Raw genomic sequence first — 27,773 nt, 5'->3', positions numbered from 1 at the left:
GTCTGTGAGAGCCATGCCGGCCATGTTAAGAGGATTCTACAGCTCTTGGAATTAATCATCCCAATCCACACCAACTTGGGATACAAGGGCCTTCCCGTACGTCTTCATGCATACCAATTGTAGGTCCCAAAACCAGATCCGACAACGATCGGCTTTGTTCTTGATAAGTGCTCGAGACGGGTGCAGTGAAATCAAACGACCGAACAAAATGATATAACGATAATATAAATGAACGATCTCGTTATCGGTTGAAAGATTTAATATATTAAGTAAACGAATCGACCCCACCCAAGGTGAGCTCCCCTTGGGTGGGTGAAAACACCATCCAAAACACACACATAAAACTAACAAATGTTCCCTATTTATAGCTAAACATAGTAACAAGAAAACATTCTAGAAGCATTCTCGTTAAACTTAAACGTGTGTCGAAATTCTCGTCTCGTGTCCGGATTTCTCGTCCACTTTAATTATTAAATTGACCGTAAATATATAACGGGTTTCATACTTTGATATCGCAAGTCACATTTTTGGCCTTACAATCACCCCCTTGACTTGTGATCTCCAAACATCATCGAACCGTCTCTCGCATCTTCACATTTCAGCCGATAAACCGAACCTTATTCGTTTCAATTCACCCCCTCAAGGTATGACCCACCTAATTCATTCATGAAGAAGTTCTCGCTTCTTTATCCATCTCGAATCTTAAGCAATATAGGTTGAGAAGAGCTCGAATATCCACAAATCGATTTCGAATTACCGGATTCAACGATCAAATGAACAAAACTTATTATTTCGTTCGAAGTTCACCTTTCGGATCCAACTTCTCGAATGCCTTAAAAACAACAAGCTTTGAACACAGTTAAACAATGACAAAAACCGAACAAATTTGACTTTCTTCAGTTTGGTCAACACGAAAAACATTCACCTTTAAACAGCCTAGAGATAATTAAAAGCAGTAGCCCATAGTGAAATTTAATGAAAATGCAGCCCACATAGCCTCAACCCATATTTGTTTTGATTAGGCCTAAAAGAAATCAAATCTTAATTTTAAGTATCTGATCCATAAAGGTTTGCCAAACAAATTTGTTCAACCCAAAGTGAAATAACCCATGCCCATAATAAAAATCCTAGCAGCCCACTAACAAGATGTTTGTGACCTAGCCATCAGTTACCTCTTGTCATACCCACTTGAGTTCACCGGCCATCCTAACGGAAAACACTATTCCGGCCGGTTAGCATTCAGACGCCGCCGCACTCCATTATCTTGAACTATCATCTATGATCCTAGCCGCCATATGAGATCCGGCCGGCCCCCACTTTGAACCACAGTCTAGGGTCACCGACGACCAAACCAACCGGAAAACCGCAACAACGTCAACAAACACTCACAAAACCACGGGCGACATGAACAAACACCACAGCTACCGTTAGCCATCATAATACTTTACCAGAAAACTTTCAACACCACCACCACCATATCGGTGGTGGCCGACCACCCATATTCATTTCGCATGACGGAAACCCCAAGCTGTCGTGGCGAAAACACACCAGTCATAAACACGCAGCCACCACTCTCTTTTATTCCTTGACATAGCTTCCAGATTCGTAAGCACCTGAGCGAGATTACCGGCCACCCTCCGCTGTCCGAGCGAGGTCACCGGCCACCCTCCGCCGGAAAGCCAACATCACCTCTTAAACTTGGTCGTGAAACTCCCAGATCTACAAAGACGAACTTCAAACACCTTTATTTCCTCGGATCTTCGAACTTTTATTTTCAAACACCAAACTTTATTTCCAAGATCTTCAACGTCTCGGTTCGGGTAATAGCGGAAATAAAACCCGAATATCAAGAACAAAGTTGAATCATAAGATTCGACCCGCTCTGATACCAATTGTAGGTCCCTATTCGGGTGAATCTAACAACGTCTTTGGATCAACCTAACTTAGTGCTAGCGGAAATCACACTAAGCAACCAAGAGTTCTCGGATCTAGAGATTATTTTCTGGTAAAGAAAGGTGAGAGAGTAAGAGAGAGAAGGCCGAGAGAAGAGAATGTCAGAGAGATGGAATTTTTGCAAAAGGTTGTGTTTCTCATGGCATGGTCCCTATTTATAGGGTGGCATGCATGAGAAGATGAGTTATATTCATCAAGGCCTAATGGACTTCTTTACAATGGACCGTGGCCCAATACATACAAAATGACCAATCGGCCTCAAATACATAACCGAACCAATACAAAAGACTAAAACATACAAAAGGGACCTAAAAAAAGAAATAAATAAAAAAGTTAGACTGAAATCTACTTATAAAGTTATAAGGTTTCCCTTGCACTTCTAAAACGTGTTGCGTGAATATTACCTCAAAATCTATGTGCAGGTAAAAATAACCGGAGATCGATGAACCGTTAAATAGTTAACAAACTTTTTATTTTAAATCACTAAAAAAAAATTAAATAATTTTTTTTTATTTTTTGTAACTCATACCCCACGAGTAGTGTGTAACTCACACCCCAAAACCATAACCAAGGTATAGCATATAGAGCTAGGTTATTGATCCCGTGTATTACACGAGCAGAAATATAAAAAACCGTTCAAGTAAACGCATATATAATTTAAAACGATAACATTTTTTTAATATGTATTTTAAGACAGCAATATAATTTATAATTGTAAGTTATATTCAAATGAAAACATAATACTGAAAGACATGGACTTACAAAAAATGACATTACGTAGTAGAATGTTTACAAACTAAATTTTAAACTTTAAAACATAAACTTCAAAAGTTACAAATTTTTACTTATAAACAATATTTTTTTGCTTTGTTTGCTACTTTCTCTTACTTATCTAAAATAAGTATTTGTTTCTTGTTCGTCTCTACTCTTCACCCTTGATAAATCTACATAAAGTTGAGCATGTGTAAAACGAGTCTTTTAAGTATGCCAACCCTTGCTAGAGACTGACCTAGACTTTTGCTGATGATCATTGCAAAACCAAACTACAACAGAAAACTGTCTTCTCTAAAACTTAAACCGAAGCTTTTTTATTTGAAGGTGTCAATTGTGTGTGTATATATATATGCTTATATATTTGAACAATTTGTAAATTTTGTATTTGTATCAAATTATTTAAATAAATGTTACACCTATAAAAATGCATTTTAATAATCACAAAATTAATAATTCATTTTGGCGAACATAACACCATCTTCCAAAAAAATGGTGATTCGCAACCAGTGAGTTGGAGAAAAAGGAATGAATATTAGGTTATGAAACGTACACTGATTCATAATTGGTTGTCTAGGAGAAAACACATCCAATTAAATAATTATTATGATTTTAATTTTGAATTATTTTATATTAGTAACAAATTCTATGAGGGCTTATTATTTTTTGAATATAGTAAGATCAACCCTATAAGAATGAACCAAAAAAAATGTCTTTAATGATATTAATTATATAGATTAAATGATTATTATGATTTTAATTTTGAATTATTTTATTAGTAACAAATTCTATGAGGGCTTTTTATTTTTGAAAAATAGTAAAATCAACCAATAAAAATGAGGCAAAATGAATTTCTTTAATAGTATATATAGAATACAGATATAGATAGATATAGATATTTTTTAACCATAAATATAATCGAATGGTTGGTTAAGTAACCATAGGTCGGTTAACCGTCGGTTTCGGTTATTAGCTAATTGTATTATTAAGTTTTTTTTGTTGTTTGACTTAAAATTGGTTCGGTTATGGTGTTTCAACCTCAATTATGAAGTTTTGAAACTGAAATATTTCGGTTCTAAATTTGGTTGGTGTATAAATTAGAGGTATAAAAGACAGCTGCAAGTCGGCAATATAAATTTGGATGTTCGAAACTGAAAATAAAGGTATAAAAGATGAAAAAAAGATGTATAAAAAAACATAAATATACAAGGTTTGGTTCGGTTTGGTTTCAGCTAAAACTGATAAGCAGAGGCACATTAATCGTAACTATAACTGAAAGGTAGGTTAATCATATCTGCTTAACCTTAACCGTAATTTTTGTTCAGTTATAGTTACTTTTAGTTAACACTTCGGTATTCTGTTATGATTCGGTTTTGGCTCACCCGTAGACCCCACTACTCTTCTATGTAGTTGGAACATGTTACTTAATATCCGCTAGTGACACATGACCATGAATTACTCAATTTTCTTTCTCATACAATCTTTCTTTTTAAAATTCATATGTGCCTCCCGGCTGCCTCCGGGGCCTTACCCGTTGCCGATCATCGGAAGCCTGTTAAAACTTGGTGACGAACCACACCGCTCTTTAGTGACACTCTCGAAACGTTACGGTCCTCTAATGTCACTTAGGCTTGGAAGCAGGACAACCATGGTCATTTCATCACCCGAAATAGCCAAAGTATTTTTTCACACACATGACCGCTTGTTCTCTAGCTGGTCAATCCCTGAGGCCGCCTGATCAGTGGTGGAGCACCATAAATTTTCCATAGTGTGGTTGCGCCTGCTGGAGATCAATGGCGAAGACTACAAGAATAACTAAAGAAAACTTGTTTTCTGTGCAATATCTAGATACTAACGTAGTCCTACATGAAGAGAAGGTAACAATATTAGTTGATAGGTTTATTTGATGGGAATTAATGATATTATGAAAAACTTGCAAAAAGGTAAGTCGTAATAGTATGCGACTTTCAATAAATTAACAAAACCGTTTCTACAACGGATTTAGACGACATAAATGTTGAAAGTAAGCACCCCATTACGACTTTTCTTTTTGCAAAATTTAAGAAAGTTAAACCCTATTGCAAATTTCATGAAGAATCGCACCCCATTTGTGGCATACCTATTTTTATAAGAGACTAATAAAACCACATAGAAACTATTGTTGTTTAGCCAAATTCACAATTTTTAACGAATTTTTGTTGGTTAAAGTATTATTGCATGATATATTTTTGGAAGGTACCAACACGATATCAAACACATTGGAATGGGCTATGTCTGAGCTTATTCGCAACCATGGCTTGGTCAGAGCTCATAAAGCTCATACAAAACATAGACAGAAATATGCACGAAAAAGACATATCCCAACTCCCTTGCTTCCAAGCTATTATCAAAGAAACTCTCAGGCTCCATCCTCCTGTCCCATTTTTGATCCCACATCAAGCAATAGACGACGTTGAAGTCCTAGGTTTTAGCGTGCCTAAAAATGCACAAGTACTTCTATGTAATGTTTGGGCAATGGGCCAAGATCCAAATATCTGGTCAGACCCAAAAAAGTTCATGCCAGAGAGGCTTTTGGACGTTGAGATCGACTATAAGGACCAAAATTTTGAGCTCATTCCGTTTGGTGCTGGCAGGAGAATATGTCCTGGACAGATTAAGTTTTGCTTATAGAATGTTGCATATATTGTTGGGACCTTTGATTCAGAAGTTTGAATGGAAGCTTGAGGGAAATATAAGACCACAAGATATGGATATGGAGGAGAAGTTTGGCATCATATTGCAAGGGAATGTACCACTCATGGCCATTCCAAATTTCCAATCAAACTCTGAATTTTTCTAGACAAAAGAGATATTTGATCGACTATATAAATCTTTAATTTTTCTTAAAAAAGCTACTGCAATTGTAATGAACAAATATAAAAAATTGAAAAGGCTAAGAATTTGTTAAAAAAAATAATTGTATTTTGACAAATGTATAATCACATGTATTCAAAATCAACACCCAAAAATAGTTGTTCATCAATTAAACTAAGAAGCACGTTGTAATCTTTAAAGAAGCAAACATGATAGAGGAAAGATCTTCATGTCACAAGTCACAACCTATAAAATAAAAATCTGTAAACCAACCAAAAAGGATTTATTAATTTAACAGTACTCTATAAATAATTGGCAAATTGAATTTTAATAATTCTATTTTTGTGCGATTAGCCATTAATAATCCCAACTGAGAATATTTCTGCTGACGGTCCCACCTTTTAAAAAAAATCTTGTTGGACATCCATTAAAAAAAACTTATTGTCGTTAAGTTATATTTGAATTTCAAACTAATGCTTTAGAGCTTTTGATCTGAAGGAGAATACGGGACAATTGATGTAAAACTTATCTCGAAAGTACAATTAGAAACGAACACAAACTCCTATTTAATATAAACAGCTTAATTTTTGTTAATTGAAAGTTTAAACACCCGAATTGAAACACCATTTCGTCGTTTGAAGTACCGTTTCGAGGTAACTTTTACATTTATCGAATCGTATCCTCCTTCTGGTCAAAAGCCCTAAAAAGTCAGTTTAAAATTCTGATAAAATTTAATGCCGTTAAGTTCTTTTAACAAAGGTTCAATGAGAAATAGAATTTAAAATATGGGACCTTCGGCAGTGATATTCTCGATTAAGATTATTAATTACCAACCATACAAATATAATATTACTAAAATCCAATTTGCCTATATAATTTGGTGTCTTCATTGCCTATGAACAAAATTGCAAACTTGTTACATTTATTATTCTTTTTGCTTTCGTTTTTAAATATTATATTTACCAGTTTTTACTTCAGTATTTCATTTCTTACCTTTATCTTTAATTGACTTTTAAACCTATATTTTTCACTTTAAATTAATTTAACTGCGCTGACTTAAAGAAGGATTTGTTTATGTACATTGATCTAGTTTACCATTATCGAATTGAATTAACATATATTAATAGAATCAAATCAAGCCTTGATTAAGATCGCCTAGGAATATTAACAAGCATACTAACTATTTTATCAAAATCAAATATTATGAAGATATTATTATCATTTACTTAGATTAGTTATTTGACATTAACTCACAATAAATAGATTCATCTTCAAGACAACAATCCCACACAAAATAACAAGTCAACCTATGGATTAGCTTAGCTTTTCTCTTATGCTTTCTTTCCTTTTAACATTCGCCTATGTTATCACAACCTCCTATGGTCGCAATTCGCGGCTTCCACCAGGACCTTTCGCGTTTCCAATCATTGGAAACCTTTTGCAACTCAGCGATAAACCCACCACTCTCTCTCCAGACTCTCTAGGCGTTACCTTTAATGTCACTTAAGCTTGGAAGTATGACAACCATAATCGTCTCGTCACCAGATATTGCCAAGGAGATCTTTCAAACACATGACCGTTCGTTCTCTGGCCGATCAATACCTGAAACAGCTAGAGCGGCGAACCACTATAAGTACTCCATAGTGTGGTTGCCAGCCGGAGATCATTGGCAAAGGCTTAGAACAATAAGTAAACAATATTTGTTCTCCATGCAACGTCTAGACGCTAGTGAGCTCCTACACGAGGAGAAGGTACGTATGGTTTTACTAAAAAGTTAAAGGGAAAATCACGAAAAAAATCCATTTTGAATAGGAAAATTAACAGAATAGTATATTGACTTTAAAAATTACTAACTAAACAGAACGTGATAATAACCTTTTCTCATAGTGGATTTCAATTTGTCACACCAGGTTTCAATCTGGTGTAACAAATAGGATTCTTTGACAAAATAATATATGGCTTAACAGATTTTATCATTTTGGCATTAATTTTATTCCCGTGCAACAGATCAATGCATGCATGGTGCATCATATTAAGCTGTTGGGCCTGATCAATGCATTGCTTCTCTCTCTATCTAAACATATAAATAAATATAAATTCGATAAATGACATAAACCGTACGGAAACAATATGCAAAGGTTCCATAAAATAAAAACTTGTTATTCTTGGAATTTAATTACATTGGATTATCTTAACTGATGAAAATGTTTCATTATATATACTTGTAGGTAAAAGAGCTTCTTGATCATGTTAGTAGTTGTTGTATAAGTAACAAGGCCATAAACATAGGTGGAATTGCATTTACGACATCACTTAATGTTCTCTCAAACATAATGTTCTCTATGGATATCGATCAATATGATTCCGTGTCATCACAAGAATTCAAGGATACCGTATGGGCTGTTACGGAAGTTGCAGGGAAGCCGAATGTAGCTGACTTTTTTCCAATTCTTAAATCATTTGATCCTCAAGGATTAGCGAGGCGTGCGGATGCTTATGGTAAGAAGATATTAACAATCATTGATAGGATCATAGATCAACGGTTGCAAACAAGATCATATTCATCGTTACATCATGGTGATGCATTCAAAAATGAGGACGTGTTAGACTCACTGCTCAACCTCAACCAAAAGGATGAATCCGAATTCAGTCGAAATGACATGAGACATTTTTTCTTTGTAAGTGAAACATACTTAAGTGAAATATGAAATATATATGACATAAGTTTAATTATCCACCATAAGACAAATTGAACTAATACTGAATTAGTAGTTTCATAATAGCATATGACCAATCTCTTGAAGTATATCATTTATTAAATTCTTGTAGGCTTTATTTATTGCGGCAACTGATATAACATCGGGCACGCTGGAATGGGCCATGATTGAGCAGAGAAACTAAAAACGGCTAGGTCAGAGATCACCAAACTCATGGAAAACAACAAGAATACAATACGAGAATCAGATATCTCACAACTCCCTTACCTACAAGCTGTTATAAAAGAAACTCTTCGACTACATCCTCCCGTCCCGTTTCTTGTTCCTCATCAAGCTATACATGACGTATAAATCCAAGGCTTCACAGTGCCTAAAAATGCACAAATCTTGTGTAATGTGTGGGCGATGGGGCGAGACCCAAAAGTTTGGTCAGATTCAGAAACGTTCATGCCAGAGAGGTTTTTGGAAGTCAATATTGACTATAAAGGCCAAGATTTCAAGCTCATTCCATTTGGTTCTGGTAGAAGGATGTATCTGGGGTTGAATATTGCACATAGAATGTTACATATAATGTTAGGCTGTTTGATTCAAAAGTTTGATTGGAAGCTCGATGAAAACATGAGGATTGAAGATATGGATATGGGTGAGAAGTTTGGGCTTACTTTGCAAATGAATGTGCCACCCAAGGTCTTTCCACTAAGATGTTAATGGCTTATAAATTAATATAATTATATATATATATATATATATATATATATTAACTAGATATAATAGGTATTGTTAATGCCCCTCTTTGGTTTCATATCCACTTATGCTTTCACTCTTAGTTGCTTTGTATATACCCCAATGTAATATGTTAATGTCAATGGTAAATATTCATATCCTCATGTATCATTCTATACTTTTGCACTCTACTAAGTTGGAATTTGGAAACATTAGAATCAACTATTCTTAAAAATAATGGGATTACTACAATACATAAACTCAAAAATACATGCCATGGATCAGGAATAGTGGCAACAATTTGACGGTAATGTATTAGCTTTCATAAACGCTAAACCCCTTGGCCATTGCAATCACCGCAATAAAGGCTTCCTCTAGGGCATTACCCTTTTCTGATCAATGGAAACCTCTTAAAACTTGGTGACAAACCCACCGTTCTCTAAACGTTATGGTCCTTTAATGTCAACTATCGAGCTTACTAAATCACGTCTGCCACCCATAGAAAAATCCACCAAACCATTAATCGGTAAAAAAAAAAGGAATATTAGAAAGCTTTCAATATCAAGTCATACCAAAGCTGAAATCTTTCATCTTTACACCCAACTTCATTAAAATCTCTCATAAATTATCAAAGGCCACCAACTAGGGCTTGTTGAAGTTAATAGTAAATGTAAAAAGTAAAAGCAGTTCATTAATATCTAATAACACTGATAGTAATAACTTTTATTAAAACTAATAAGATTTATATTTAATAGCTTTTAAAGAATGTTGACAATCTTTTCGAAGCCTATTTCAATTCCGTTCACCTATATAACAAGTAAATATCCAAAGACGTGTCATCACCACTCTAGTGGAGTGGTCACAGGGAAGTTTTCCCATAAGGTTTCCTTCCGGGGTGATCAACTTCAAAGGTTAGAGTACTGAGAACAGAAAATTTGTTAAAATATCTTTTAGGAATAAAAAATGTATTTGTTATTAAAGAGCAAAGATGTGCAAAGATATTTAATATTAATTAAATGAATTTGATTTATACAACTCAAAAAGTATAATTAACTAAAATATAATTTAATATTTTATATAAATAGGATGTGGCTCAATGGTAGAGCACTCACTATACTAGTGAGAGGTAAGAAGTTCAAACCTCACTATCACCAATTTATATGGGAAATATGAGGGATGACTCTGGTTTGCCAGGGTTTGAGTGCTGATCTCACCCGGTTTTACCGGCTCCTCGCTGTCGTGCCGTTTGGCGGGCGTGGGGGTCGGGTTTTATCCGGGGAATCCCCCTCATTAAGCTACATTCTTTTTTATAAAAAGAATTACATAAGAAATAGTAATAAGAAAATGGGAGATGTTAAATTTCTTTATAATTAAAAAAAGTTAAAAAAAAATAAATCGCACCTTCTAATTATTATATATAACAATTTACAAGTTTGATACCACAAATTGGGTCACTTTGAGGCACGCTATTGGTAATATTTCTTTTGCTTTTTTTGTTTTTGTTTCTGTTTTTTTATAGTTTCGGCCTGTAATAAACGTAACGAGAACCTATCGAATGTGAATTTTGTTTTTGTCTTTTTTTATATTATTTTGTTTTTAGTTACGTTATCGTGCCGAACGCGACGGAAACCAGCCAAATTTGCGTAGACTCACGCATTTTATTTTAGTTCCAGTGCCGTAACGAAACCCGACCAAATGCTGCTTTTTGTTTTTTTAGTTCCGGTTCGAACATGACGAAAACTGACTAAATTCGCGTAGACTCAACCGCCTCAGCGATCGATAACAGTCGGGTTTTACCAATGATCAAGTTTTACCGACCGACGTCACGCCATTGGTCACCCCAATTTTTATATTTATTTTATTTTTGTCTTAATTCCGATACAATAATGCATGTAACCGAAACCGACCGAATTCACATCGACTTACCATATCAACGCTTGGGTTTTACCACCGCCCGAGTTTTACCGACCCGCCCGACGCAGCGCGCCGAGAAAACACACCAGGTGTATATATATTAAAATGCAAAGTGTAGAGTTTGATTCTCATGACTACTATAGTTTTTCTTTTACAATATGGCAACTCAAGCCCCTTTAATTATTTTCTTGAAACTTTTCCTATGTTAGTTTTGTATCTAACTTCTGATATCATTTGGGTACCAGTCACCATTTTCCCTTACTTTTGGGTATACGTATCAGTCACCAATGGCGCATCTCTCACCATGGTCCTGATCTTCTTTAATCCATTTGTCTTGCATGCAATTTCATGCTTTGCAAATCAATCGATAAAAAAAATAACAAATAAAAAATAAAAAAAAATAACAAACTAAGTGAAGAACAAAACGTGTATACAATTCATTTAAGTAGCTCAGTTATTCTTTTCAAATGATGCATTAACTTTTAGTTGTCATGATTAACTCAAAACTTCATCGTAGATCGTATTAGTTCTACCAGTTACAACAGTAATTATTATTATTATTATTATTATTATTATTATTATTATTATTATTATTATTATTATTATTATTATTATTATTATTTACGTGATCCGCCAAACCCGAACATCAAATAAAGCCAAACCCTGACAATAAAATCTTAGAGTGCCATTTACGTGAAGTTTAACCTAAAAGACGTAACACTAACTAAAGATTCAATATTTGTTTCGGACAATTCTTTTAGTGTTATATGCAACAAATGGCATCGGTTACCTGGCTGCCAATAGAGTCTTCACTTTGGATGATAATAATATTTTAAAATTTATATTTATGCCAAAGAACTTTAACTCAACTGGCATTGAACGGGAAGCCGATCCTAGCCGGAATTTACCGTAGTTGACACTCAGGAGGCGGGTTTGAGCGCCTTTGACCATTGAGTTATCCTGGATAGCCAATCAAGCTTTATTCGTTGATCGTTAAAAAAAATTAAGATATTTATATTTCGTTAGTATTTTATGAAAATTTTTTTAAGATATTTATATTTTGATTAATATTTAATGAGAGTCCAATAACACACCCAACACAACTCCAATAAATTGAGTGTACTCAATAATCAAAAACCACACCCTACACCCAAAAACCAAGCATAGATGGCTTACGATTATCTAACTCTCACTTTCCTATTTTCTTTCCTATTAACTTACGCCTATACCATCTTCGGCACCCGCCGCAACTCACGCCTTCCGCCAGGGCCTTACCCCTTTCCAATAATCGGAAACCTTCTACACCTTGGCAACAAGCCACACCACTCCCTTGCCACACTCTCTAAGCGTTACGGTCCTTTAATGTCGCTTAAGCTTGGAACTAGAACAACCATAGTTGTTTCATCACAGGATATAGCCAAGGAATTCTTTCAAACGCATGACCACGCGTTCTCTAGCCGATCAATACCCGATGCCACAAGAATAGTGGACCATAATAAGTACTCCATAGTGTTTTTGCCGGCGGGAGATCAATGGCGAAGACTAAAAAGAATAATCAAAGAGTATATGTTTTCAATGCAACGTCTAGATGTCAGTGAACCCCTACGGCAGAAGAAGGTAACGAATATTATTATGCATTAACGTATAGATCACGAAGTCTGTTTAACAAAGTCTGTTTAACAACGTGCATGTGTTTATATTTACATATCTTTATGTTTATACAAAACTAGATTTTATCCCTAGTAGTACGGGGCTTGTTTTACATTATTCGTTTTTAATATTTATATATGTATATTTGGATTTTAATTTTATTTATTGTAATAAAGTTAATAATTAATATACCTAATGTTTGATGATGAAATGGTTTCACAAATAAATGATATGTTATAATCCGGTTTAAAAGCTATATGGGTTTGGTGATACCCATTACACGTTTATTTTCTTTATTATAAAATTGTTTTCTTAATTATAAGTAATATCTTTTTTAAATAAAATAGGATATTAATTTTTAGTATATCCCTATTTTATAGGATTTTCATATCAAATATTTGATGCGATTAATTTTTAATATAGTGAGATGTTATAACTCGTTTAAGAGCTATCTGGGTTTGGTGAGACCTTTACCTGTGAATTCGGGTCAAATGTTTGAGAAGCCTTCATTTACAAATAAAGCAATATGATGGCTTGAGATAATGGTTGTTTTACATTCTTCGTTTTTAATATTTATTTTTTGAATTTTAATTTTCTTTATTGTAAGAAAGTTAATAATATACTTATGGTTTGATGATGAAAGGGTTTCATAAATAAATGATATGTTATAACCCGTTTTAAACTTTGATTTCTTTTATTTTGCTTCATACACATGTACTTAGAGCCGAGGGTCTCTCTGGAAGCCACCTCTTTATTCCTTTGGATAGAGGTACGGTGTGCCTACATCCCACCCTCCCCAGACCCTACTTATAGCTTTGCTGTCGGTGGGATTGTACTGGGCATGATTGATTGATTGATTGATGTTATAACCCGTTTAAAAGCTATCTGGATTTGATGACCCATGACCCGCTTATGTTTTTTACTATAAAATTGTTTATTAATTATAAATAATATCTTTTTTCTTTTTAAACTGGATATTAAATTTTAGTATATCCTTATTTTATAGGATTTTCATATCAAATAATTGGTAAGATTAATTTTTAATTTAATGAGATGTTATAACCCGTTTAAGAGTTATTTGGTTTTGGTAAGACTCATACCCATGAATTTGAGTTAAATCAATGAGAGACCTCCATTTAAAAATCAAACAATCTGATAGCTTTCATAAAAAGAGGGAGCGACCCTATCGCGACATGTAGGATTTTAGGGATTTCGTTTATATATATTATAGATTTAATTTGTATCTTCATAGTTTATTATTAAAAAAAAACACTAAAGGTATTCGATTTTCATGTTGCGGCAGATGTATCGTTTCGGCTTGTGGTATGATACTGACACTCCCTATAACAAACGAAAGAGAAAGCATATAATTAAATATGTCTAAAGACTAAAGAGGCCAGATATCAAAGCATGTTATGTTTAGTGTTTTCTTTAATACTTAGCCAAAAATGATTTAAACAATTTTTGTCTTTTATTCTATTATAATTTTTTAGAGTACAATTAATTAAATTATGTATGAAAAATGAAACGAAACAAAAAAATAAAATTAAAAATATAAATTTATATATGACACAAAACCAAAAATGCAATATTAAATATTTTATACAGACGTATAAAATAAATAAATAAATAAAGTCAACTTATTTGTTTTGTACGTTAACTAGTAGGGCTGTAAATGAACCGAACGAACACGAACAAGGCCTTGTTCATGTTTGTTCGTTAAGAAAATAATGTGTTCACGATCGGTTCACGAACACTTACCGAACGAGATTTTATGTTCGTGTTCGTTCATTAAGGAAATTAATGTGTTCACGAACGGTTCACGAACACAGATAAAATTGGCAGAGCCTAGAGATTGAGACCAATGTATCATCAATGTGAATAATGAAAGCCTGTAAATGAATCAAATGAATATGAACAAGGGCATGTTCGTGTTCATTCATTTAACGTTAAAAGAACACAGATACTTAATCGAACAAATATTTATGTTCACGTTCGTTTATTTAAAAGTGGACATTTGTGTTCGTTTGTTTAAAATCTAAACAAACATAATTGAACAAAGATAAACGAACATGTATGAACAAACGTAAAGAACACAAATATAAACGAACTTAAATGGACACAAATTAACAACTATAAAACCTTTAAGTAGATGATATTCAAGATAATATTTAATTATTTTCTATTAATACATAACAAACGTAAATAAATAGACATAAACAAACATAAACGAACATTCATAAACATAAATAAACGAACGGAACATGTGTTCATGTTCGTTCGTTTATTAAATAAACGAACATAAACGAACTTCCCGCCAAACAGTTTATGAATATTTCACGAACGTTTGATACGTTTATAGGCCTATTAATTAGTAGTTGATAAATAACAAAGTTCAAGTAAGGAAATAATATAATATATGTTTATTTTGTGGTTAAAGCAAAACTTATTCCTTCTTGTGTCATAGTAATCATTTAAGAAAAAAGACTTTTATTGCAATTCATATTGCTTCATTTAATGATGCCTAATTTGTCTCTGTTAGCTATTCATTTACTTATATTCGGTAGACTCTCTTTTTCAATTCATTAAATTCAGTGAGACTTTGTGCTGGATTAGATCATGTAGGTTGAGTTTTTTTACCAAAATAGGTGCATGAAAAAAGTATTTATCACATTAGGTGATTTTAAAAAGATTTATTAAAATGGAGTTTTTTCTATTTATCACTTATTTTCTTTTATTTTTAAGGCTTAAAAGTAGAAAAAACCTACTAACTTGTTTATGAGTTTACCCTCTCCTCCTTCATCGTTCTTCAATAATCGAATCTTCTATCGTGGCTCCAATCCCCTGGATTTCAATCGCAATTCCTTGGTTCGATTTTATTATACTTTTGGTTTTTTTAATTGATTTTCATGTTCGTTTTTTATACCTTGATCCAGTTTTTTAAATCGATTTTCATAGTTTTCAACCTGCAGGTTTGATTCGAGATTGTTTGTCCAATTTTGGCTTTCTATCATGTTCGGTATTTTATTTCTCTATTGATTTTATTATTATTTTTTATTCTTGTATTTTATTTCTTTTAGAATAGGTTTTCTTGTATGTTTTTTTCTCACTGTCATCTTTATTGAATTTCTTGAATATTACTTTTGATTCTTATATTTGGCTTTGCTCGTCTTGTTCACAAGGATAACTGAAGCATTCAAAACATTTCCACTCACTGAAGCATTCAAAACACTGAAGCATTCAAAACATTTCCGACGTGACGAAAAATCAAAGGATAACGATGTTCACAACACAAGGATGCTGGATACCATGCTTACAAACTGAAATTGGTTATGAAGAAAAAAATTAATAAATTAGTTGATTGGAAAAGACAAATTAAAAGGATGATAATAGATTAATTGACTAAATAGAAGTAAAATAAACTCTAATAGATTTTTAGAAGAAAGAAATGAATAAAAAACCATATTTTAATAAATACTTTTAAAATCACCTATTATGGTAAATAATTTTTCTCCTCCACTCATTTTGGTAAAAAACTCCATGTTGGTTGGTGTTAAAATGCACCTAAAGTATACTTAATGTGTTTTAACCCCAAAAGTTTTTCTCAACTTTCCTAAGTCTTTGAGTTTGGATACCAGTTTTTTTTTGTGTAAGTGGTAACTCTGACGTTTTCTAACTATACTCTTAAAATATAATCTTTCTTGTTTTAACAATTATAGAACTTAAACTCACGCCTTTTTAAATGCCCAACTCCAGGAATCTGCTAGACCAAAGGCTCTTTAATTTGGATACCAATATGTTTTGTTTGCGTGATGCGGAGAGAATGTGGTCGGTATCAGTTTGGCTTGTTACGGTAGCAACACTCGCGATAGTAAAGGAAAGAGAAAATCCCAAAAATAAAGTCATGATATGCCTAAAATGATATCAACTTATGTTGTACATCCATCAAAACCATAAAAATAAATATCGGTCCCAATATAATACCAGCTGGTACCGATATTCATTTTGAATTGGTTTGATTCGTCAGGGAACCGGTACTATGCCAAGACTTCCCCAATAATACTGATACTGGTAACGATATTGTTCAGACGGAATTATTTCGGTTCGTCACAGTACAAGTACAGCACTGACACTTATATAGCTATTCAATTAAAAAAAAAGATTCTATTATGAATACAACTTCATTTTCAAACAAAATTTGTGTCGTAATGTTGGGATAAAAAATTATAACATAGCCATCGTATTTAGGTTTTCTTTAAGTTAAATAACACAAGTTATTTGAGAAAAAATCAAAAGAAAATGATGAATAAATAGGTTAAATGTGCATATTAGTTATATATAAACTAGGGGTTACCCACCCGCGCTTCTTCGTGGGCACCGACCGATATTAAAAGAGTACAACCAGTGAATAAAACGTTAAAACTTAAAAGACAACCAAATAACTAATAAAACATTAAATACTATATTAATCAACATTGAGAAATAAAATAAATTCATTATACTTTTATATATAGTATAATTGTTAAAATTAAACATAAAAAAACACAATGCAATACATACCTATCAACTAAAATAATATATATATATATATATATATATATATATATATATAGAGGATGGTTCATAAGAGAAATGAGATGACTGTAAAAAATGTGAGAAATAAATATGGGCCACTAGTTTATTTTAGGTTTTTAATGCTTAAAGATAAATGAGAAATGTATTAATACTTGCTCTTTTTTCAATTAATATAACTAATAAATATAATAGTTATCTATTTAATTAATATAACTAATCAAATTATTATAATTGGAAAATATTAAGTATTCATTTATTTTTATAACTTATTTTTTCTCTCTTGAATTTTTATCCTACACAAGTACAATTTATTCATATATTAAAAAAAAATTTTATCCAAAACCAATTTCTTCCAACTCAATATATTAATATCCATCAACACGTAGTTACATTGTGATGAATAGTACAAAAAACTATCTTACATATGTTTGCATTAAATATCAACAAAAAAGTACACAACCTACACAAAAACATATAACCTATACTTGTTCTAAGAATAAGAAAACATATAACCTACACACGAAAAACATATAACCGACACACAAAATTCAGCATTAATAAACTACACACGCAAACGAAAACGTATAACCTACCACGAAAAACATATAACATATACTCAAAAATTTTATCCTACACAAATACAATTTATTCATACATTAAATTTTTTTTTTATCCAAAACCAATTTCTTCCAACTCAATATATCAACATCCATCAACACGTAGGTACATTATGATAAATAATACAAAAAACTATCTTACATATGTTAGCATTAAATGTCAATAAAAAATATACAACCTACACAAAAACATATAACATACACTTGTTTTAAGAATAAGAAAACATATTACCTACACACGAAAAACATATAACCTACACACATATAGGATATGCGTATCTTTGTCTACTTTATATAATTGTTGATGTCGAATGGCATATGTAAGCTGTATAATTTTTTGTATGTTGTACGTTTTTATTGCTCAAAACAAGTGTAGGTTATATAATTTTGTGTAGGTTGTATATTTATTGTTTATATTTAATGAACACATTTGTATGATATTTTTTTATTATTATTTATAACAATAATTTTTCTAAATATATCAATTGAAAAAAAAATATTATGTTATGATATTTATTAGTTAGAGAGGATTTATTATGGTTATATTTGTTGTATTAATTGAAGAGAAAGAATGTATTTATTGTTGCATTTAAATTTTTTTCATTTATTTTTAAAGATTTAAAACATAAAATAAAACTAGTGACTCATATTCATTTCTCATATTTCTCATAGTAATTTCATTTCTCTCATGAACTTAAACATATATATATATATTTATAAATTTAAATACTTAAATAACTTTAAAGATTAATTATAATAAACTTGTTATTTGTATATTTGATTAAATTTAATTATTTTAGTCGGTGAGAATTTAATGACCAATTCCACATCTGATTTTACTTTCAGGTAGAAGAACTTATCGACCATATTAATCGGTGTTGTGCAAGTGAAAAGGTTGTGAACATTGGAGGACTAGCATTAACAACATCTCTTAATGTTCTCTCAAACTTCATTTTTTCTATGGATTGTTCACAATATGATTCCTTGTCATCACAAGAATTTAAAGATAATGTATGGGCTTTACTAGAAATTGCAGGGAAACCAAATATAGCCGACTTTTTTCCTATTCTTAAATTATTTGATCCCCAAGGATTAGTTCAGCGTGGGAATGTTTATGGTAAAAATATGATGACTATCTTTGATGGGGTTATTGATCAACGGTTGCAAACAAGAGCAACTTCATTGACAAACAACGATGTTTTGGACTTGCTCCTCAACCAAATGGATGAATCTTCAATCAATCGAAATGATATAAGACATTTGTTTTACGTAAGTCTTTTTTTTAAGTATGTGAACAAGTTGCCCCAAATAGTGGCTTAATAGCCTAAATAAGACATCAAAAAATTATGGTAGGTATATATGGGACCTTGCAATTTATTATTTTTAACTTCACTGTAGGCTTTATTTACTGCGGGAACTGACACAACATCAAGCACGTTGGAATGGGCCATGACTGAGCTTATTCGCAACCCTAATAAATTAGAAACGGCACGAGCAGAGATCATCAAACTTACAAAACACAAGAAAAGTACACTACAAGAATCTGACCTCATCCAACTCCCTTACTTGCAAGCTGTAATAAAAGAAACACTCCGTTTACATCCTCCGATACCTTTTCTCGTTCTTCACCAAGCCATACGTGACGTAGAAATCCAAGGCTTCATGGTGCCTAAAAATGCACAAATCCTTTGTGATGTATGGGCGATGGGGCGGGACCCAAAAGTATGGCCACAACCAGAAACCTTCATGCCGGAAAGGTTTCTAGAGGTCAATATTGATTATAAAGGTCAAGATTTTGAGCTCATTCCATTTGGTGCTGGAAGGAGGATGTGCCCGGGATTGAATATGGCATATAGAATGCTACATATAATGTTATGCTCTTTGATTTATAATGTTATGCTTTTTGATTCAGAAGTTTGATTGGAAGCTCAAAGAAAACACTAAAGCAAAAGATATGGAGATGGAAGAAAAGTTTGGGCTCACATTGCAAAAGATTGTGCCACTCAAAGCCATTCCACTCAAACTTTAAGGGTCTGTTTGGTATGGGGTAATGGAATGGACGAGTGAATGGAATGGATGAGAGAATTGAATGAACAAAAGAATGGAATCGATCATTACCATTCCATTGTCTTGTTTGGTTATCATCTAGAAAACTAGAAATGAAATGAATAATTAATTAATGTTGTTAGTCAGGAACAAAAAAGAGGGAATAAAATAAAATTGGAGGTAAGCGGTGGTGATGGTGGCGGTAGTGGTGGTGAGCGGTGCTGGACGGAGGTGGCGAGAGTGGGAGGCGGTTGGTGATGGTGGTTGGCGGTGGTCGTTGGCGGTGGCAAGTGGTATGGCGGTGGCGGTGGTTGGCGGTAACGGCAGGCGCGGTGGTAGGTATTAGCAGTGGTGGTAGTGGGAGGTGGTGGGTGGGTTGCGGTGATGGTGGGTGGAGGTGGTGGATGGTTAATGTGGCGGCGGTAGTCGGCGGCGATGGCAGTGATCGGAGGCGACGACGGTGGTCGGTGGCGGCGGCGGGGGTGGGGTTAGTGGTGGAGATGGCGTTGGTGGTGGGTGGCGGTGGTGATGGTGATCGATGGTAATAGTGGGAGGATGGTGGAGATGAGTAGGGTGAAAGAGGGGATGGAATGAAAAAAAAACAAGGGGGTGAATGGAATGAATTTTGGGTGTTTTAGAGGGAATGGAATGGAGAAGGTAATGGGTGATTCCATTCCTTTAGCCAACCAAACACACTTTTCTTCATTCCTTCGTAAAGGTTCATTCCATTCCACCTCCCATTCATGCATACTAAACACTACCTAATAGTTAAAAGTAGATGTACTTGCATATTTAAAAAAAAAAATTAAAAACATTACAACTATAAAGCTTACCTATTATAAGACCTTATGTAGTTGCATAATGTAACTCATGTACCCGTACTTAATTGTTCCCCAAGTTTCACAATATAATTTAATTGTCTTGGCCTATAATGAATCATTCTCTATGTCGGGTTGCTTTAGCCATATTTTATCGTGTGTTTGGATCGAATGTAGGAGTAAATGTTTTATACACTTAACCGTGGACAGTGATGGAGTAAAGGTCTTATACACTTAACCACAAATAGTACTTTCCCTATGGACAAACAATCATTGGGTGGATGCTTGTATCTACCTCAATATTGTTAAAAGTATGAATAAAATCTGAGAGTATACACCCTGCAAGCGTAACTTTTTAAAATTCTTTAATCTTTTTTTGGTCACGTTTTGGTTTACAGAAGTTACATTGCTAGAAATGACATTTGGGGTTGTGGTTACTGCAACATTTACCTCTACCCTTATTGATAAATATGCTCATCAAAGATCTCAAACTCGGAAATTGTTGTCTTGGGTAGTGAAGGACCGACACTACTACAGGGAATATTTGAAAAGACGAATCTGTGATGATACCCATATTGTTACAAATTTGCTAGAACTCGTTAGTGCATAGTCATGGATCAAGAGGAGTTCCTGGATGCCAAGACCGATATGATGAAGACCAAGATGGTGAGGACCAAGAGGGTTGTGAAAGCTGAGATGGTCAAGATCATAGGTCAAGTCACACGGGTCAAGGGAGGCAAGTTTGGAGACAAAGATCCTCCTATTTCGAGTCGGAAATTAGGGGGCTGATTGTTAGATGTAATTTCTGTTGAGCTGACTCATCGAGCCTATGATGGGTTGATGTCTTGTTTATCAAGTTGACCACGTGACTTGGTTTATATGGAATAAATTACTAGGTGAAAAATTCGAGCCAATGACTTAGACAACAAGAAATTTATTTATTAATTATTATTTAGATTTGTTTTTACCAATTAGTATTTGAATATCATTATGGTATTTGCATTCTATTCTAGTTGGGTTTTCAAATCTATATATATATACCCGAGCTTGTGGGTTATATCATGAAGAATAAGAGTATTGTATTTTTATCGTTTGTGTTTTCGATTCTAGTTACCAAACTTCAGTTTGATCATTTGAATGTAGGGAATATGGTTACTTGCTATCATCCAAGTCTTACTCCAAGTCCAGCTTTAATCCAAGCCAAGCTCTTTTTATTTTCCAGCCTAAGCTCACCATATTTATATACAATAAAACACATATGCTAGATATAAAACTAAATTATAAAAGATATCAAACTGAATGTTATGGATTATAACATTTTAACACGAGTCTCCTTTTGACACCATGAACTCATTTGATCATTTAACCTAGAAATGTAATGGCACCGAACCGTTCCTGAAACATCAAATATCTGGTACCTTATTGGTATTGATGATATCTATTTCGGTACCGGTACCATTTGCTCATCCCTACACATGAATTGATGAATATGATTAGGACTAAGACCTCCGTATATTGTTACACTAGTCAAATTTAAATTATTAAAAAAAGTTATAATTATATAAAGTATAGGCTCTTTTGATATGTTGGACGAGATAAGCACTCAAACTCTCCAACTTCTTGTCTCCTAGATAATGTGTAACTAAGGTCATATTTAAACAAATCCGATCGGTTTGTTTGGGTTAGGTACATAACATAGACTCCCGGTTTCATAAAAACAACTTCGGACACGCTACGAATCTAAGCTTATCAAAAACCCAAGTTGTGATAAAGAACTATTTAAGCAACTTATCTAGGGCCTTATAACTAATTTACACTCCAAGAATGCATGCATTATGACTAATGCGTTTGCTTAATGTAAATGAGCGTTCATAACCGGAGAAATGTTGTAATTTACCCCCCCCCCCCCCACCCCAACACACACACACACAAACTGTCATGTCTACTTCCATGTTTTACAATTGTATTTTTTCTTAAGATTTGTTTATCAGTGTTTCATTTTATTCGTTTTATTACGTGAAAAGTGAACTTTTATTTATTTAATACTAGTTTTTATCCCCCCCGTATTACGGAGGTTGTTTAAATTTTTCATTTTCAATATTGTGAATGTATTTTTTTGGATTTTAGTTTATTTATTATAAGAAGCTAATAATATACTTGAACATGTTTTGATTAATTTATAATGAAACGTTGAATGAATTATCTACTTAATTTTTATATATATTCGTTTACGTTCATTTCTTATAATCTGAATATTATTTTGTAAAACTTTTCATTTAAGTTAAACTTAAAGAAAGAATCGCTAATGTAACTAAATCTATATTGAGAAATTAAATTAGGGTTTGATTAAGGGGGTTTGTTTTACGTTTCTAATATTTATATATTTTTTGTATTTTAATTTTATTTATTGTAAGGAAATTAATAATATACTTAGGGTTTCATGATAAAAGGGTTGATTTTCATATCAAATATTTGGTGAGATTAGTTTTTTAATATAATGAGATGTTATAACCCGCTTAATGACTATCTGGGTTTGATGAGAATTATATCCGTGAATTCGGGTCAAATGTATGAGAAACCACCATTTACAAATAAAACAATTTAGTGACTTGAGAGAAAGTTGAGAGGTTTCGTTTATATATATTTAAGATAAGATTAAGATATTTATTTTGATGTTACTATTCATATTTGTATGCTATCTAAAAAATATAAAATATCTTTTGGATACATATCAACATTAAATTCACACATTTCAAATACTTTACGACGACGAAAATGATATGTATCTAACCTAGAATAGAAACAAATGTTCATGAAGACTCAATAGTTAATTTAACAAACTAATGAGTAATGAGCATGCCTAATGTACTAGCTAGACATGTATTTATCTGATCATAGATATTAGGTCGAGATTATCAGTCTCCATCCCACACCAGCTCCATTATTAGCCTGTCTGGTGTTAAATTATATCTATTTCTAATTGTTAAATTTAAACAAACGAAAATAGAGATGGCAACTGTTGACATGACCCAAACCAGTCACAAAAACAAATGTTTTGGGTTCACTAACAAGACCCGTTTAAAAAACAAGTTGGATATGGGTTGACCCATATAAAATGGGTTGACCCGTTAACCCGTTTAAGAATTTAAAAACAGAGTTAAGTGTCATTTTTGTACTTGTGTTTTATTTAACTACGCAACTTTAGCACCATTTTTGAATTTATTGCAAATGGCTACTTCACTTTTTTAAAACTTACTATTTTAATACTTTTTTCTAACTCAGTTTATTTTTATCCGTTAAGTCAGGGGCAATTTGGTAACTTCGTTATTTTATTTATCTTTTAAACACCTTCCTTTATATCCTTTAAACCTAAATCCACAAATCATAACATCAATCCATCAATCAAAGCTCTTCCCATCCATCGATCAGAATCCTAATTTTGGATTCGGATATCCAAAAGTTCGGATACGAATTCCGATATTGAAATGGATTATCCGAATTTCTAAAAATAAAAAAAGTTGATATCTTGTTCTTGAAATTTTTGAAAGAGTTCAAAGTTTGTATCAATAATCGTATATCTTGAATTACATTCAAATTCAAAATATAGGAAATTAAACATTGTAGATAGGTTTCAGCAAATTACTATGCTGCTTACTTTATAAAAGAATGTCAACATCACAAATAAAGTCAAAAAATGTCGAGAGGGTGGAGATACGTGTCAGATCTGCAGTCCTATCGTGGTGGCCGAGAGAGAAGGGATTGAATATGTAGTCCCGCTGTGGTGACGGCGTAACAACAGAGACCGGGGAAGGTAGCAACGGTGTGGAATTACAGGCGATGAAGAGAGAATGGGACGTAGGTTTCGGCTTACAATCATTGTCGCCGGCTAACCTAGAAGAGATTAATGAGGGAGCAAAAGATGAGGGCGGACAGGAGGAGTTTGAGCTCCGCCACGCAGTTTCATACGATTCTGATGAACATTTTGTTGTTCTTTATATTATGTGGCTTGCTGGCAGGTGGTTGTGGCAGGTTGGTGGTGGTGGACTGGTGGGTGGCGCCAGAAAAGGAGGAGGACGGGAGAAGGGGGTCAATGTGGTGTACAGATGAAAATCTTTTAATTTAGGGTTTTGATTGAGATGAAAGTTAAATTATAAAGGGGAAAGAATTAAAAGAAACGAGAAATTAAAAGAAAATTCAAAGTGGTGTACAGATGAAAATCTTTTAATTTAGGGTTTTGATTGAGATGAAAGTTAAATTATAAAGGGGAAAGAATTAAAAGAAACGAGAAATTAAGAGAAAATTCAAAGTTACCAAATCACCCCTGACTTAACAGATAAAAATAGACGAAGTTAGAACAAAGTATTAAAATGGCAAGTTTTAGAAAACTGAAGTAGTCAATTGCAATAAATTCAAAAATGGTACTAAAGTTGCATAGTTGAACAAAACACGGGTACGAAAATGACACTTAACTCTTAAAAACACTTATAATTATATCTATGTTTTTGTTTTTTCCGTTTTCTATTTTTCTGGGAATGCCTTTGCAATTTCCAATTCAATTTCAAGATTTTTAATATTTTTATAAAAAAATAAATTCATACTGCTCACTTGCTCTACCGACTTTAAATTATAGCCATTTTACTTTTTAAAAAGTCTTTTAATTTTGTTAATAAATGGATTAAACGGGTCATTTTCGGACCAACCTGAATCTTTGTGTGCGAGTTATAGTTGAAATCTTTAGCAGGGACGGCCCAGAGAATTCACGTGCCCCGGCCGAGCTGGAAAAAATATGTCATTTAAGCCTTAACGTACTAAATAATGTAAACACGTTTTTTATACGTCAATTAAAGTTTTGACAATAAACATAATAATCAACAAAAATCATGGTATTAGAATGAGTTTATGACATACTGAATAGGCTAATAGCTAACCAAGTATTTGTGAAACTCTTATAACATTCTTAATAGCAAATTGATGAATCAACTCTTTGCAATTTATGGCATCTAATATTCCGTTTGCTAAAGCTATCAACGTCAACTCGCTAAGTCTTTCTTAGTCATTATGGATCGTAAATAATATTTCAATAATTGTAATTTTGAAAAACTCCTTTCTGCAGACACTACCGTGATAGTTGGTGTTTGAAGTAGACTTTGTTGTTGCCTCGCTTATTCGTTTCTTGTTTTTATTTATTTAACTTTTATTGATTAATTAAAACTAATGAACCTTTTTCAATTTTTAATGGGTCTATAAGTTTTTTGGTAATTAAAAAAAGTGTGTCTAAAATGTGTTTGAGTGTTATAAAAATAGTAAGATTATAAACGTTTGGGTATTTAATATATATAACATTGAAAATTTTCAAAAAATTTTGTGCCCAAAAAAATACATGACCCGGCTGGGCGCCCACATGGCACAACCTTAAAGCCAGCGCTGATCTTTGGCGCAGATAATAATACGGGCCAGACTTGGATTCCATATTTCAGCCCGTCAATTTGTCCCTAACTATATTATTTATAAGCATTTAGCCGAACCAATGTGACAAAGACTGATAATGTGGTACGTGTTTCATGCAGCACCAATGAATTCATTTAGTTGGGTCACACGCAACTACAATAAATTGAGTGTCATCACCAAAACAATCATCAGATAACACACCACACACCGAAAAAAACAAGGATAGCTATGGACAACATTGATCTCACCATCTCTTTCTTATTTCCTATCTTTTTCATATTCACCTATGCCATCACCATCTCCGGCCACCGCAACTCGTGCCTTCCACCAGGACCGTACCCTTTACCGCTCATTGGAAACCTTCTACACCTAGGCAACAACCCCCACCACTCTCTTGCAAAACTCTCTAGACGTTACGGTCCTTTAATGTCGCTTAAACTTGGAACTATAACAACTATAGTTGTTTCATCACCGGATATGGCCAAAGAATTCTTTCAAACGCATGACCAGTCGTTCTCTGGCCGAGCAACACTTGATGTCACAAGAGTGTTGGACCATAATAAGTCCTCTATGGCGTTTTTGCCGGCTGGAGATCATTGGCGAAGACTAAAAAGAATAAGCAAAGAGTATATGTTCTCAATGCAACGTTTAGATGCTAGTGAAAACCTACGCCAAAAGAAGGTAGCGAATATTATATTTGTATGCTTGTTTTTTGTAAGACAAAGATATGTTAAAGTTGTTTATTTATCGCCTAAATCTTGAACTTCAGGTTTTCTTTTTTGGATTTAACAATATTTGATTGTTTTTTGTAGGTCCCAATTCGGGTGGATCTAATAACGTCTTTGGATCAACCTAACTTAGTGCTAGCGGAAATCACACTAAGCAACCAAGAGGTCTCAGATCTTGAGTTTATTTTCGGTTAGGGAAAGGTGAGTGAGAGAGAAAGCCGAGAGAGATGAGAAGAGAAAGAGTGATAGAGTTTTTGCCAAAAGGTTTTCTATTGTATGTTCCCACCTCATACTTCTCATGGCATGCTTCCTATTTATAGGGAAGCATGCATGAGAAGTAAAGCACATCTAATGCCCGATGGGCTTCTTTACAATGGACCGTGGCCCAACAATGTACAAAATGACCTATCGGCCCAAATACATAACTGAATCAATACAAAAGACTAAATATACAAAACGAGGCCTAACAATCTCCCTCTAGTCTTTAGTATTGAAACCCGTCGATGTCGTATATCAGGCATTCGTCCTCGGTTAGTGGAAGTTCAACAAGTCTACGTACGAACTTGTTGAAGGCTTCCACTATCCGGTTGGTATTCTGACGTCCCAAATCCTCGACGGTTCCCAGCGGCTTGTTATAGAGCTTCTTTACATCTTCAATGTGTAGTCCTATAAGCTCATGCTTGTCAAACACTCTGATCTCGTGCATATCACGGCGGTGAATGACGGCCACGCTGGTTGTGTTATCTAACTCCCAATCGATGAAGTCTCGGAGAGTGTTGGGAAGATAAGGCTCGCCATGATAAATCTCGTGACATTCTTTCGACGCCTTGTATCTCTACATCGTGCGAGACTCTCCGGTAGCCGGGTTTATCTCTCTTGGGTTCTTGTACCTGCGACCCTTATTCGGCTGGAAGTCCTTGTAGTTGACTCTCGATTGACGCTGTAGATAAGTTGGGACCC

At 33.6% G+C, this 27,773-nt stretch overlaps 4 pseudogenes across 1 annotated transcript; all 4 read left to right on the top strand.

Moving 5' to 3' along the window:
- Positions 1-5,016: 5,016 nt before the first annotated feature.
- LOC143611232 (cytochrome P450 76T24 pseudogene) lies at positions 5,017-5,394 on the top strand (annotated as a pseudogene).
- A 1,353-nt stretch (positions 5,395-6,747) lies between these two features.
- Positions 6,748-9,002, top strand: LOC143611224 (cytochrome P450 76T24 pseudogene; annotated as a pseudogene).
- Positions 9,003-12,098: 3,096 nt separating this feature from the next.
- LOC143611214 (cytochrome P450 76T24 pseudogene) lies at positions 12,099-19,802 on the top strand (annotated as a pseudogene). Its single transcript, XR_013149733.1, has 3 exons — positions 12,099-12,548; positions 18,620-19,042; positions 19,172-19,802. The product of XR_013149733.1 is annotated as a cytochrome P450 76T24 pseudogene (transcript).
- A 6,511-nt stretch (positions 19,803-26,313) lies between these two features.
- LOC143611204 (ferruginol synthase pseudogene) lies at positions 26,314-26,847 on the top strand (annotated as a pseudogene).
- Positions 26,848-27,773: the final 926 nt, after the last annotated feature.

The sequence above is a fragment of the Bidens hawaiensis genome, unplaced genomic scaffold (assembly GCF_021521415.1).
Source record: "Bidens hawaiensis isolate Kalapana, Puna unplaced genomic scaffold, B.hawaiensis_p1.1 tig00002236_1, whole genome shotgun sequence".
In the NCBI taxonomy this organism is placed as follows: Eukaryota; Viridiplantae; Streptophyta; class Magnoliopsida; order Asterales; family Asteraceae; genus Bidens; species Bidens hawaiensis.
Note: the sequence above shows the minus strand (reverse complement) of the source record. Positions and strands in the feature narration are given on the sequence as shown.